General features: G+C 49.2%; 1 protein-coding gene across 1 annotated transcript in view; it reads left to right on the forward strand.

Moving 5' to 3' along the window:
- The window catches only part of LOC144937253 (transcriptional repressor protein YY1-like), a 422,669-nt gene extending 414,949 nt beyond the window's left edge, over nt 1–7,720 (forward strand). The window contains exon 6 of the mRNA XM_078864651.1: nt 7,710–7,720. The gene's annotated coding sequence lies outside the window, so the exon portion shown is untranslated. The remainder of the gene's footprint in view (nt 1–7,709) is intronic.
- Nucleotides 7,721–14,328: the final 6,608 nt, after the last annotated feature.

Below are 14,328 nucleotides of genomic sequence, written 5' to 3' on the forward strand. Positions count from 1 at the left end.
AAGCACTGGAGGCGATTTCAATATGAAATACACAAAGTCACCAGCAAACAAAAGAAAACAAACGTTACAAATCCACGCGCTGTGGCGCTGAAAGCACCGCGCACAATACAAAAGAAAAGTCACGTGGTGGTTGTGGTGTCATCGCGCACGCCACGGTGACGAGCGAGCGCTTCAGAAGGTGAACATGAGGGTGCCGTCCACGCTGGTGCAGAGGGCCTTTCCGGCTCCCCAGCGTTCGAAGAAGACGTGCACATCCACAACGTGTGTGTGGTATGCGTGCTCCAGCCGGAGCCGCGCCTTAAGCAGGCCTCTGAACACTGGAAGCACAGAGCAGCCGTCAGTGTCACCATCCAGCATCTTTTTTCTCGTTCTGTACACCGCCATCTTCGCTTGCGCGCAGGCGAAGTTGGCGAGGTCATGGCGCTTGTTAGCCAGGTAAGGCACCCCATATACGAAGCTGCTGTTGTAGAAGGGTACCCCCAGTTTCCTGAAGATGTCTCCCAAAAGGCGGAAAATTGGTTTGAGCCGCTGGCAGTGTAAGTATTGGTGGGGCAGATCCTCCCTGGCACCGCAGGAAATGCACAAGTCTGTTACCCCTGGCGAGATTCGGCTGAGCCACACGGCCGATGGCAACGTGCAGTGTGCCAACCTCCACTGGAGGTCACCGCAGCGTTTGGCTACGGGAGACTTGTACATTTGTTTACACTGAGGGGCGGCTGCAATGAGGGGAGAGAAATGGTCTCTCCATTTAGTGTCCGGTAGGTCGGCCAGGTCCCGGGAATGCAGCGCCTTTACGCAGCACGTGTAAAGCGCTGTGTTTGGGGCACTCTTGAGGGGCACGTTCCTGCAGCCTCGGAGCTTCAGTAGCTTGTAGGAGTCGCTGTGGCCGGGGGGCTTCGCGCAGGAGAAACACAACTCCGGGAAAGAGGAGGAGGGGGGAGGGCCGCCACCATCCCCCGGTGCTTCCAGCTTAAGGCGCAGCTCCTTCATGGTGCGGAGCACGTCCCGCAGCAGCTTCTCCCCAGCGAGCATGGAGCGGAGCCCTGCGGTGTTGGCGATCTCAGCTGCGGTCTTCCACTTGGGCTGGTGGGTCTGCACGAGGTGGAAGACTTTTCGCAGCCCTGCTGATGTGAGGCGTAGAGCCAGGGTCCTCTCTCCTCTGATTCCCTGGAAAAGGTTGTTGCAGAACAAGGGCTCGTTCAGGAACTGCGCGAGGTCGTAGGGCGCGCGTGTTCTGCTCAACTCGAAGCTCCGCCACGCGTCCAAGAGGCTCTGGTGATAACGTGGCAGCCTGGTGTAATCGACCAGGCTCAGGTCCATCAGGAAGAGCTCCTTTCCGTACCCCAGGCACCCCCTGCATTTCTCAGCAGGGCGAGGGCCGGCGACTTCCAGGGTAGCTCCTCCCGGTCGTACAGCAGCCGCCTGACTGCCATGAGCCTGAAACTCATGACCCTGGCGGCGACGTCCACCAGACCCTGGCCGCCCTCGCTCACCGGCAGGCAGAGAACGCCCGGCCTGAGTCAGTGCTTCCCTTGCCAGACGAAGTGAGCGAGTGAGCGGTTAGAGAGAGAGAGCTAAGACGTAGAGAGAGAGAGAGCTGCTCTCCAAACGCGGTTTCACGCTCGCACAACAAAAGGGACAAAAATTCCCCCTCCCCGTGTAGCCTTAACAGACTGTTGGGGCAAGTGCTGTGAACGGGCACCTATGAAGGCCGGAACGCCACACGATGGGGGTGGGTGGCCAGAACCACGCCCGGCCGCCTTTGTCTCCCCAGTGGCGACGTTTACACATCGCACAAGGTACTCATTTGAGGCTGAGTCGACCTAGGGGAGGCCCAGGACTAATTCAAATAATCGTCACTGGTGTTAGTCGAGAGCGGGAATCGCACCCGGGTCGCCGGGTTAGTAACGCAGCGTAGCGCTAACCACTACACTACCTTCCCTCCCCACCCACACTCACCCGAATAAATACGAAGGCAATACCGCCCCCTTCCCGCATGCCGAGTTGGCTCGGCATGAACGCGAGGCTGCGGACAGATTCATTCCCAGAAGGACCCGCAACAAGTGGGATGTGTCAAAAGGATATTTGAATGTTATTATTTTTTATGCCGAGGGACAGATACGAGAAGGGGACGTTACCCACCGTGTGCTTATTACTCTCGCTACTAATTATACAATTATATATATCCCCACACCGTGAGTGAATTGTGCTGCGTGCTGACACACACCGACCACGTAGCCACGAACCACATCGTTGGGGTCTCCAGAGGATGCCTGTCCGAGGGTGGCTCGGTTCTCTGTTCGCTCGGACATCCCGGCTTGGACGCCAGCAAGTGTCCGGGACGGCAGTGTCACAATCACCAAAGTGATAACCAGAACGTCTACAACAGCAATGCCAACGAGTCTGAGTCAATTTCGGTGAACGATCTAATGTTAATCCATTCAGTTTCCCATAAGCGAGTGTAAAGGGAGATTTGACTCGAGCCGCTTGTGTAAACCGGTTTCTGCACTTCGGCACCTTGGCTCAAAAAAAAAACAATTACGGTGATTTAGGCCTTTTAGTATCGATGCACGCGGAGAATACTCTGAATTTTAAGACAGGATCGGGTAGGCAATCTTGAAGTTCAGACTCCTGTGGAACATCTAAAAGGTTGTAGATATCATGTAGAAGAGGTGGTCGTGATGGTTGGGACACGGTGGTACGGTCCAGGAAGACAGGGTACCGAGGGAGGTATTGAACCTGCGACACGGAGGTCGGTGGGCAGTCGATGCTCCGACGGCGGAATACTTGAGATGAGATCACGAAGGTCGCACGACGTCTCTGCAGTATTTGTTCTGTGATTACCTCCTGAGTTGTATCTTCACCTCTGTTCACCTCAGTGGGTGGAGGCGAGAGTCACATGGATCCCCCATCGCTCTATTACCATGCACAGCAGCAGTCTTGTTCTCCTTTAGCGCGGTAGTTGTTGCGTTCCTGAAGGACACCGCGTTATGGAGAATTCGCGTTATAATAAATGACATGTAATATAAGAGCAAGGCGATAACACGTGAGATGCATACGCAAGCCGAACAAGAAGCGGACGGAGGGAGTGTTTTCAGCAGCTTGGACTGTATATGTGTGTTAAGAGCTTCATGGCTCATCTGATTGTCCCGGATTAAATAAAAAAAAATGTCTACGTCGATGGTGGTTCAACGCCACGTGGATGACTCCTCAACGTGGGTGGAGGAATCGATGAGTAAAGTTTACGGGAACAGTAACCACACGAGCACACACCGCTTGATCGGAAGTCAGCAGCTGTCCCAAGTTTCGACTGGAGACTACACAGTCTTGCTCTCCTATAACGCGGTGGTTGTTGTGTTCCTGAAGAATGCCGCGTTGTGAAAAAATCGCGTTATAATACATAAATGATATATAATATAGGGGTAGAGGACAGTCCATGATAACACGTGAGATGCGTACGCAGGCCGAACAAAGACTGAGGCGCGTGGGTATCATCTAGAAGTGTCTAGCAGCATCCCACTGCCTTGTGTGGTGATGCTGCACCGAGGCCGCAGTACGACCGCTTATTCCTACTCGCGCGCAACGTAGTTCTGTTCACTCGATCGCGTTATATCCCAATTGAAATCCGCGTTATAGACAATGCACTCCCTCGTGTATTCACCACGTCATATATCCAATTCGCGTCGTGCAAACAACACGCGGAGAACTCGCCTGTACATCGTAATTCAATCACCACTGTGGATGGACTCATCCCTGCCGTGATGTGGAATATCCAATTGCAGCAGAGGCTCAGGGCTGTTGTCAGGAGGTGTCACCACTCAGTGCCCATTAAGTTGAGAAACCCAACTTGAGATTGGGGTGGGGGGGTTGCTACTAAATAAAACAACAGCTCTACTTTCTATCTGCCACGCATATCCCGACCACCTCTTTGTGACCTCTCGACAGATTCACCACATCCTCATTCTTACGACTGCCTTATCAAGTCGGCTCGTCCTGCTCCTCGCATTGCTCCTTCACTCCACACGCCCACGGATGGAAACCCGTAACCGTCCCTTGACCTTTGCCCCATCCACAGAGACAGATTGCCTCGTGTTCTACTCGGAGTGGTGCTTTGTTGTTGCTCGGGGAGAGACGAGGGCTGCGTGGCTGCGATGCGTCACGGGCAGTGTTGGCTCCTCCACAGGACATCAGCGTCAACGACTCCTGTAGAAAACACAGTCTCCAGTTTACGACGGTCCGATTTACGCCGTTCGTATGAACTATTTTTTGTTTGTGACTAGGTAAAGGCCCACTGAGCTGTGTAGCTCTTTTTTCACAAGCCACGTGGCCATCACAATGATAGCCCAACAGAAGTGGCTTGTCATCAACACGCGGAAATTTATTGCAGCTGGGTACTCTAAACGCACGGAGGCTGCGTGGCCTGGATGCTTCACGGGCAGTGGTGGCTCCTCCACAGGGTCCCAGTGTCAACGACTCCCACTAATGTGCAAATGTACGCAATGTCGACAATTTTCTACTATCATGAGCCAACTATGTCTGTGTGTCCCGCGTGTGACGTCACTCCACGTCGGCCATCCCCCCTCATTAAAAATCATGAACAGGTGACGTCGTCACATGGACCCCCCCCCCCCTCATTAATAATCATGAGCGGTTGACGTCACTCCACATGTAGCACCCCTCCTCATTAATAATCATGAGCAGGGGATGTCACTGCACATCGAACTGCCCCCCACATTAATAATCATGCAGAGGTGACGTCTTCCAAATGAACACCCCCCCCCCCATGAATAATTAGTGGGTGACGTCACTCCACATGGGGGCCGAGGCGCCTCCTCCTCCCTCCTCAGCGTCAACTTACAACCCTCACTACAAAGGCAGAACCCTCACGTCACGCGATCTCCGCAACGCTATTGAGACATAGAAGTAAAAAGGCCGTCATGATGAACAAGGGAATATAACCTTTGCATGAAATAAGTTTGTGTCACCGCGCCCTTACAAATTGCACACGAATTGATGCAATGAATATAACGTCGCGTTCTGCTGTTCGCTTGCAAGTTTCAGATTTACTGAAATACACCCGTCCTTGGACGCGAAAAAGGCTAGTCATTAATAATCGTCATCATATTTGCATGGATATGCCGTTGCTTATACGCCTCAGTGACTCAAAGCGCCTTAAATCACACATCTCACCTCGAACATTCATTCGAAGGGCACCCCCAATGGCAGCTGTGCTGGACAAGGTGATTCAGCAGCTGGCCTGCAAGCAGGCAAGAGTCTGCCAGTAGGGACTGATGATTACTACCTTGTGTAATGCCAATTAAGTAAAAAAAAAATCTAATTTTGATCAGAACGCTAGCACGCAATGGCTTACTCATTTCGAATGACGTCACTGGATCTTTTCCATCTATCGTGAGGCAGACGGTGCATATGTCTTGGTGCATACACGTGCAATATTAACCAGGGCAGCTTACCGGAGTCGAACCACGAACACCTCCAACAAATGGCGAGCGCGCTACCGTTGGCCCACGTCACTGCCCCGTAGCAAACATAGGCGGTTTACAATTTACGACTGTCCGGTTTGCCACGATCCACATATACGACGTTCATATTTTTATATATTTATTTATTTGACCAGGTAGGGGGCCCACTGAGCTGCTATGTGCCTCTCACAAATGATAGCTCCTCGAGAAGTTTGAAGTCTCCAGAGCCACCTCTGATTCTCCGATTCCTCCCCACACACCCGAGCAGAAATAGCGACCGATTTGTTGCATTTATTTGAACTATAACATGGCTTAGGTGTACCTAAAATCATTAACAGTTAGGTTGTTTCTGAAAACCAGTCATCAGAAATGGCTTACTTTTAAAGGCCACTCTCCCATCACTTGGCTTGAGTACATTTGAAGTGTGGTGTGTTTTTGGAGCCTCATCTCGCACACCTGGCAACAGAATTGTTGGTAACTATCAAAACGCGAGAATTCATTAAAAGGTGTCAACTGAAGCTGACGGAGCTCCATAAGATAAGATAGAGATGTGTTCCCAATGTTTTATTGTATGTATTTGAAACATTTGAAAATCGGGCTTAGATGCGGAATTTCAAATGTTCAAAAAAAGTGTATTATTTTGCATTGATCCAAAAGTATGCCATCAAAGGAACAACAGCAACCTCCATTTCCCACTAAGTGGCGGTAACATAACCACAGTATTTGTGCCAGGCTAGGTGCACTTTGAGGCCACGTGAAGTGTCGAAGCTCGCTGACGGGAGGTCGCGTGACAGACCCAGATTGAAACGGTTAACGGAGTGAAGCGACTGGTAATGCACTACCTGTGCTCCACACTGTGCCAACTTGCTGCATTTTAGCTGCCTGGTGCTCTGCTCACTGTCTTGAGCGTCGCTCCTCCGCCCTCCTTTGTTGTTGAAGGGCAACAGCCTCCAGCTGGCCAGAATAGTCTTTCACGAGCCTTCTGCGCAAGGCCCGATTTTAACACGGCTGGTGCGAGTAATCAGCAGGTCCAATCAGTTCCAAATATTCCTCGACCAAATAAGCCAATTTTTTCTCTAGCCCATACTGTGCTCATTTAGCCCCCCTCTATCTGGCCAAACAGAAGCTGCTTGGGCATGCAGTGGCTGGGCATATGGGATACATGATCCAGCCAATGCTGCCTTGCCTGGGGGAGAAACTCACTAATGGGACTGTGTCCAGATATTTTAAAGATCTGTGAACTCCTCCCACAATCCAGCCTTTATAAACCGAGAATGGATCATAGATAGGCCAACCTAAATGTTTCAAACCAATGCAGATGCTCCTTCAATGGTGTCCACGTTTCACAAGAATGAGAAGAGAGGACATAACTGTAGCTGAGAAGACCCGAAGATTGGTATGGAGTGATAGGCCAGGTATCTTCCACACAGCATTACGCAGCCAATGAAAAGATAATGCCGATCGACTGATTCCGAGCGAGACCTCTGCTGCCAAACTGGAACTGGTCATCAGGACACTTCTCAGATATGATAACTCCTCCACTTTCTCTACAACTACCCCATCACTCAACGTGTGTTGAGGGGTGAAGTTTTGGATGACATAAAATACCCAGTCAGATACTTTGTTTTGTGGGGCTTGATGGTATGGCCCCACCTTTTTGTAACACGCTGTAGATCAGGAATAGAGTCTCCATTGTTTTCTCAGAGTGAACATCAATTACCAGATTATTAGCATACATGGTTGACCAAAAGGGAGCCATCACTTGACAGCAGCTGGGCATTGATCAGCCTTTTTATTGTATTGATACCAAAGGGAAATTCCTCTGGTACAGCCATGGCAGGCTTCTGGAACTTAATAGTAAAAAAAATATGCTAAATAATGGGGCAGACAGACAACATCCCTACCGCACCCCAAGGTGACCAGAGAAAAGCTCTGACTTCCAACCACGCCACTTTACCCAGGCCTGAGCAGTATTATGAAGGTCATTTAATCATCGATTAATAAGGCCAGAACCAGTCCACCAGACCTCCTCTGTTCCACGGAGATCCAGGCAGTTGCCGGTCCAGCTTCTAACAGAGGAATGGCAGCATCTCCTCCACAGTGAGCACTCTCTTCGCCAAGCCGCAGTCTTTTTCTGCTTCTTCTGGAGGAATCCCGTGGTGGGGAGGGGGGGGGGTTCAACTACAGGGGCATTTCACTCCTCAGTCTGCCAGGAAAGGTCTTGGCAAGGATTATTCAACATTGTCTAGCCAGGCATGCTGAGAGGCTTGCGGAGCCCCAATGTGTTTTCAGAAAGGGCGGTCCTGCACAGATGCCATATTTTCTGTCCATCTGCTACAGCAGAGGTGTAGGAAATTCCAACAAGACCTACATCTCTGCTTTATTGACCTGGTAAAGGCCTATGATACCATCGGTAGGCCTGGGCTCTGGGTTTTTCTTTGTGCTTTCGGAGTCCCTGACTCTCTGCTCACGATCATTAAGGACCTTCATGATGGTGAGCGGCCCCAAATAAAACTACGTGGCCAGGAGTCAGAGCTATTCCCTGTTCACCTTGGGGTGCGACAGGGATGTCCTCTGGCTTCCACATTTAACACCTATTTCGACCACGTAGTTTATGAAGCCTTCGATTGCTGTACTGGATTAATTTCCATCTGGTACAGATACAATGGGAGGCTGATCGATGTCCTGGTGCGGTCAAGGGATGGCTCCCTATTGGTCAACCACGTTATGTATGCCGATGATCTGGTAATTTCTGCTCACTCAGAGGAGGAGTTGGAGGTGCTGCTGCTGAACCTGGAGCTTGCCACTAAGAGGTGGGACCTTACCATCAACCCCACCAAAACTAAGCACCTGCCTGGGTATTTTGGACCATCGGACACTCCACCCTCACAACTTCCAATTTGTGATGGGGCAGTTGTGGAGAGAGTGGAGAGCTTTCCAAAATCTGGCAAGTGTACTCGTGAGCGGCTCCGGTTTGACAGCAGATGTCTCCCTCCGAATCAGTTGAGCGGCATTATCTTTCCATTGGTTACGTAACGTTGTGTGGAAGTTACCTGGTCTATAGCTTCAGGTCCTCTCGGCCACAGTCATGCCCTCCCTTCTCTACGCTTGCGAAACGTGGACCCCCCTAATGGAGATCTTCGCCGGTTAGAAACATTTAGGCTGGCCTGCGCTACGATCCATCCTGGGGTTAACCAGGCGGGATTGTGTGAGAAGCTCACAAATCTTTTAAAGATCTGGACAAAGTCCCATCGGTGAGCTCCTCCGATGCGTTGGCTGGATCATGTAGCCCGCATGCCCAGCCACCGCATGCCTAAACAGCTTTTGTTTGGACGGATAGAAGGGGCTAAATGGGCGCGGCACGGGCTAGAGAAGAGATGGAGTGATGTGGTACAGGAGGATGTGGAGCTGAGTGGACTTGCCGATGACTGGTACCAGCGGTCTCAAGATCGGCCTCTGGAGGAGGCTCGTGAATAATTCTACTGGACAGTTGGAGGCAGTCGCCCTCCAACAACAACGGAGGGCGAAGGAGCGACGCTCACAACAACGAGCGGATCGCCGGGTGTCTAAAGCACAGCAAGTTGGTACAGTAGGAGGCACAGGTGGTGTATCAGCCAGTCATCTCAGTCAGTCGACCCGTGGCACCTGGGTCTGCTCCGTGACCTCCTGCAGCGAGCGTTCGACACTTCACGTGGCCTCAACGTGCACATAGCCTGGCACAAGCGTCGTGGTGATGTCACCGCCACTTAGTGGCGAATGGTGGTTGTTGTTGTTGAGTCCTTATATGTTTTTGTTTTATGTGTGTGGGTGTGTGCGTGCCCCGTGTGTGTCTGTCCTTGTGTCTTTGTGTGCGTGCCCTGTGTGTGGGCAATTGCGGTGACTCATTGAGCCTCTTCCGACAAGCAAGCCAGAATCAGGACTCAAGGTAAGTGAAGATAAAACCGATTCTTTTTCCTATTTGTTAGTTTATTTTATGTTTTACTTACTATACATTATTTTCTTTACGATGTTACATGCAGTCGAGGACTGCCTGTGGCATTGGAAGGCTGATTCTAATCAGTTGTTACACGGTGTGTTCACAGCAGAGAGGGTGGTAACGCCTTCACCTCAATTAAATTACCAACAAAAAAAACTAATGTAAAAGAGCCTAATAAGCTTGTTGAACCGTAACACATTTCATGACACTGACCGTATGGGCATTTAAATACGTCACATTGTTGTGTTCCGATTTATGAACTGACCCAAGAACGAATTGTGTTCGTAGGTCAAGGACTGTCCTTAATGCTCATAGCACTTAACAGTGTAACAGACTGGACACCAAAAAGGTGGTCGGGGATTTTGTCATCCAGGAATAAACTATCACTTATATGGCATCACCGACTTGCTTCTCCCACAAAACGCAATAGGAGCATGAGATATTTGGTGATGCCATTTTTGCTACCAAGAAACACAGGTTAGATTATTTCGTCTGCTAAATGATCCCAAAATACAAAGAATGACCTCAAGGTGTTCTTTTAAAAAATCCGAAAATGTTAAATATTTTAATCCGAGACTCGTCCCGACCATGGGACGATTTCAAACTGTGTTGCAAACCGAGAAGCCGCCACTGAACTGGTCAATGACCATAATCTTGGCCTTGAATCCAATATCAGTCTTGGACTTAAATTTGGAATCTCTTACCTTGGCTATGGGACCTCCAGCCTTTGCCGTGACTATGAGATTCCTCGCCTTGGTCTTGTCTTCAAGATTCAAAGTGTCAGAGACCTCAGGAATTGCTATGGCTTCGGGCCATTGTCCTCAGGAGCACCCGGGATTATGCAATGGTTGTGTAATGTGCTATGACTTTCAGATTGTATGTGTGCACTGATCTGTGTCTGTGTTAAAATGTTTTTCATTCATAAAAGGCGCACAAGAAAAGCAATTACGCTGATTGAACATGATTCCTATGGCCTACATTAATATTGAGAACATTTTCTTCACGGATATGCATTTTGGCTACGAGAGGGGTAAAACTTTAACAGTTGAAGCTGTATAATTACTCGCATGGTTCCGTGTAAGCTCTTTAATAGCACCCGTTCCCAAGTGACATTGGCAGATTGAGGTCAGCAAAACGGTTCTAGGCAATTGAGGCATTGAGGTCAGGGGGAGGGGCACTCGGGGGGGGGGGGGGGCATAAATGGGAAGGCGTGGAAGTTCAAGTGCCTTCATTCATCATGCGATTTGTGAATTTCCGCTTTTGTCTGTTGGTTAAACTTTAATTCTTGCAGGACCGAAACGTTTCTTCGAAGTCACTTCATCAAAAATTAGAATACACACAAGGACAAAGGTCCCCCGATCGCCTGAACAGACTGTTAGGGCAAGTGCTGTTAGCACCTATGAAGGCAGACACGGCACAGGAGGGGGTGGGTGGCCAGCACCACGCCCGCCCGCCTTTGTCTTCCCAGTGGCGATGTTTACACTTCGTACCAGGTACTCATTTGGGGGTGAGTCGACCTAGGGTAGGCCCAGGACTGGTTCAGATAATTGTCACTGCATACTGTACATCGGCATACACATAGTGACATACTATTTTATTTTATATTAATTAACAATTACTACTCTATTGACCACTTTACCCATAATAACGCTTGCCTGAATACTAATAACTATAAGTGCAGTGTTTACAATTTAATTATTAACACACTATACTCTTTGGTTCTTTCGGTAAAGTCACGTAGATAGAAAATGGAGAGATCACGACGTTTTGAGCGCAACACAAGTGACCCTCTTTAGGTGAGAGAGAGAAAGCTACTGAAACAAGGTCTTATGTAGGCCTGAGATGGGTGCAGCCTCAGGGTAAGAGGACGAGCTTAGTATGTCGCAGCATCGGTGACTGAGCAAGAAGGATATTCAGCCCGTCAATGCAAAGACATCCAACCTAATAATACAACTCAGAGAGTCAGCTAAAATTGCAGGAAGGATGGAAACATTACAGCAGGTTAAGACTTTACCTTTGAATTTGGGGTTGAAGGGTTGAATTTCGTAGTCACCCCTAAACACATCCCAGTGGATGATATAATTGCCCAGGTCGATGTAGCCCTCAAAGGCTTAGGACACATCCCGGCAGACATAGCAAGATCTGAAATCGCTGCTATCCTCAAAAACGCTAAGAAACCCGTTAGCAACATCAGCAAGGACGAGCGTTTTGAACTCGCTCAATTAAAACAGAGAAATTATATTGTCATCCTCTCAGCCGACAAGGGCAATGCCACTGTCATCATAGATAAACCCACATACAACAACAAAATTCAGGACCTAATGGATGGTAGTTATACCAAAATCAATAGAGATCCTACCAACCGCTTGGTTACGAAAATCAACAATGTCACCACTAACTCCACTTCTCTAATCGAACCAACCAAGTTGCTCTCTCTAAAACCTTCTGCTGCTAGACCACCCAGATTTTATGGCCTTCCAAAAATCCACAAAGAAGGTACCCCGCTTTGTCCCATCGTCTCCACCATTAACTCTCCCACCTACAAACTGGCCCGATTTCTGCCTGAGACCCTGCTTCCTTTCACGAGCAAGTCCACCTCAGCTGTACTTAACTCAGCTCACTTGGTTTCTATAATCAAATAAATCTCACTGTCTCCAGTTGATTTGCTTGTCAGTTTCAATGTAGTCTCTATGTTCACCAAGGTATCTGTGCCTGACATCATTGCAACCATTGAGGACTTGGTCCAACAGGAACTGAATTCTGATGTGCCAACTTTGGTGAGGCACTGCCTTACCAATACTTAGTTCACCTGGAATCGTACATTCTACAAACAAGAATGTACCCCAATGGGTTCTCCCTTATCGCCAGTTGTAGCGAATATTTTCATGGAGAAATTTGAGACAGATGCCATCCAGACATCCTACGTCCTTCCTTGTGGAAGAGATACGTAGATGACACGTTCGTCATCTGGCCACATGGCCAGCCAGCACTAAGCGAATTCTTCAACCACATCAATTCTATACACCCAGCCATCAAATTCACCATGGAAGTGGAACGGGATGGCAAGTTACCATTCCTGGATGTTTTGATCGAGAAGAGACCTGATGGGTCGTTTGGACACTGTCTACAAGAAAGTCACCCACACGGATGTCTATCTAAAGCCTGACTCCCACCACCATCCAGCCGAGAAGAATTCACTCATCAAAACATTACACCATAGGGCCCATTGCATCTCCGACCAGCACCACCTAGCCAGTGAGCTGGAGCACGTACACCAAGCCCTCAAGATGGATGGATATTCTGACCGTACAATCCACAAACCTGTCTCCCCAGCCATGGGGAGAGAACTATCTGAGGACACAATCAAAACCATCACCTTGCCATACATAGCAGGGTTTACCAAAAATATTTCCAAAATCTTAAACAAACACAAGATTCAGGTTCGTTTCAACACAGTACACAAAATCCGTGATTTGATCCCATCTGTAAAGGATGTGATTCCTGACATGCAATATCCTGGTGTCTACAAACTGAGTTGTGGCTGCGGCAGCAGTTACATTGGGAAAACGAAACAACATGTCTCGGACTGTGTTCGCGAACACAAGGCAGATCTGAAGTACGGTAGGACCAATACCTCTGCCGTTGCTGATCATTGTTTTAACGCTATGGGCACACATGAAAGAGATTTTTCCAAAACAAAGGTACTCTGCAAACCCACAGGCTATCATCGGAGATTTGTTCATGAAGCCAGACACAACTTCAACCGAGAAGATGGGTACAAATTGAGCAATCATATTGGAAGGACGTGATTAACCTGGTAAAGTCTTAACCTGCTGTGATGTTTACATCCTTCCTTCTATTGTAGCTGACTTTCTGAGTTGCATTATTAGGTTGGATGTTTTTGTATTGACAGGCTGGATGTCCGTCTCGCACAGTCACCGATGCCACGACCTACTAGTCAAGTCACCGATGCTGCGACATACTAAGCTCGTGCATTGACATGCTAATCTCTCACAATGCAATAGCCACTTCCACAGCCTCAGGGAGACCATCTCTAGCCCCGCCCTCTTACCCTGAAGCTGCACCCATCTCAGGCCTATATAAGACCTTGTTTCAGTCGCTTTCTCTCTCACCTGAAGACGGTCGCTTGTGTTGCGATCGAAATGTCGTGATCTATTAATTTTCTATCTACGTGACTTTACTGAAAGAACCAAAGAGTATGGATTCCTGCAGTCACGAAAGCTTCAAATCAACATATTAACATATAACTATCAACTTATAATTATTAACTAAATATTTACAATTCGCCACGTGTAATAACTACTGAAGGTTAATGCCCAACATGATGTCACACTGACGTGTTAGGATGCATGCGGGTACCTCGTGGGTGATCGATCGGAATGAATGACCTGGTGTGTCATTTGGATTATTCACTCTCGGAGAGGCTGCAACGTAGCCGTCGGCCGCTATTGTCGCCGCTGGAACCTGGCGACTGCGAGCGGGGTGTGCTTCCCACCCCGCAATTGAAGAGGTGGCTGCGACGTCTGGAGCCTGGGGAGCCGCTTGCTTAGTGAAGGTGGGGTGAGCTGGCATGCATGAGAGCGCACCGCCATTGCACGATGGGCCTGCTGCTCTACGGGGGGAGCAGGTCGCATCGTTGGTGTGATGGGCACAGCGGAACATTGCTTCCAGGGACTTTTTGACGTCGGCCGTCAAGTATTGTGTTCCTCGCTGATGTAAAACAACACACAGCCTAAGTATGTGGGAGTGACCACAAGAGGGAGAAGAATTGGGCCAAGGGTCAAAGAGGGGGTCTATCGGTGAAGCTACTAGAACCCGCGATACACTTCGGGAAGATGGGCGTGGCCGGGG

This window comes from Lampetra fluviatilis, chromosome 18, assembly GCF_964198595.1.
Source record: "Lampetra fluviatilis chromosome 18, kcLamFluv1.1, whole genome shotgun sequence".
Classification (NCBI taxonomy): domain Eukaryota; kingdom Metazoa; phylum Chordata; class Hyperoartia; order Petromyzontiformes; family Petromyzontidae; genus Lampetra; species Lampetra fluviatilis.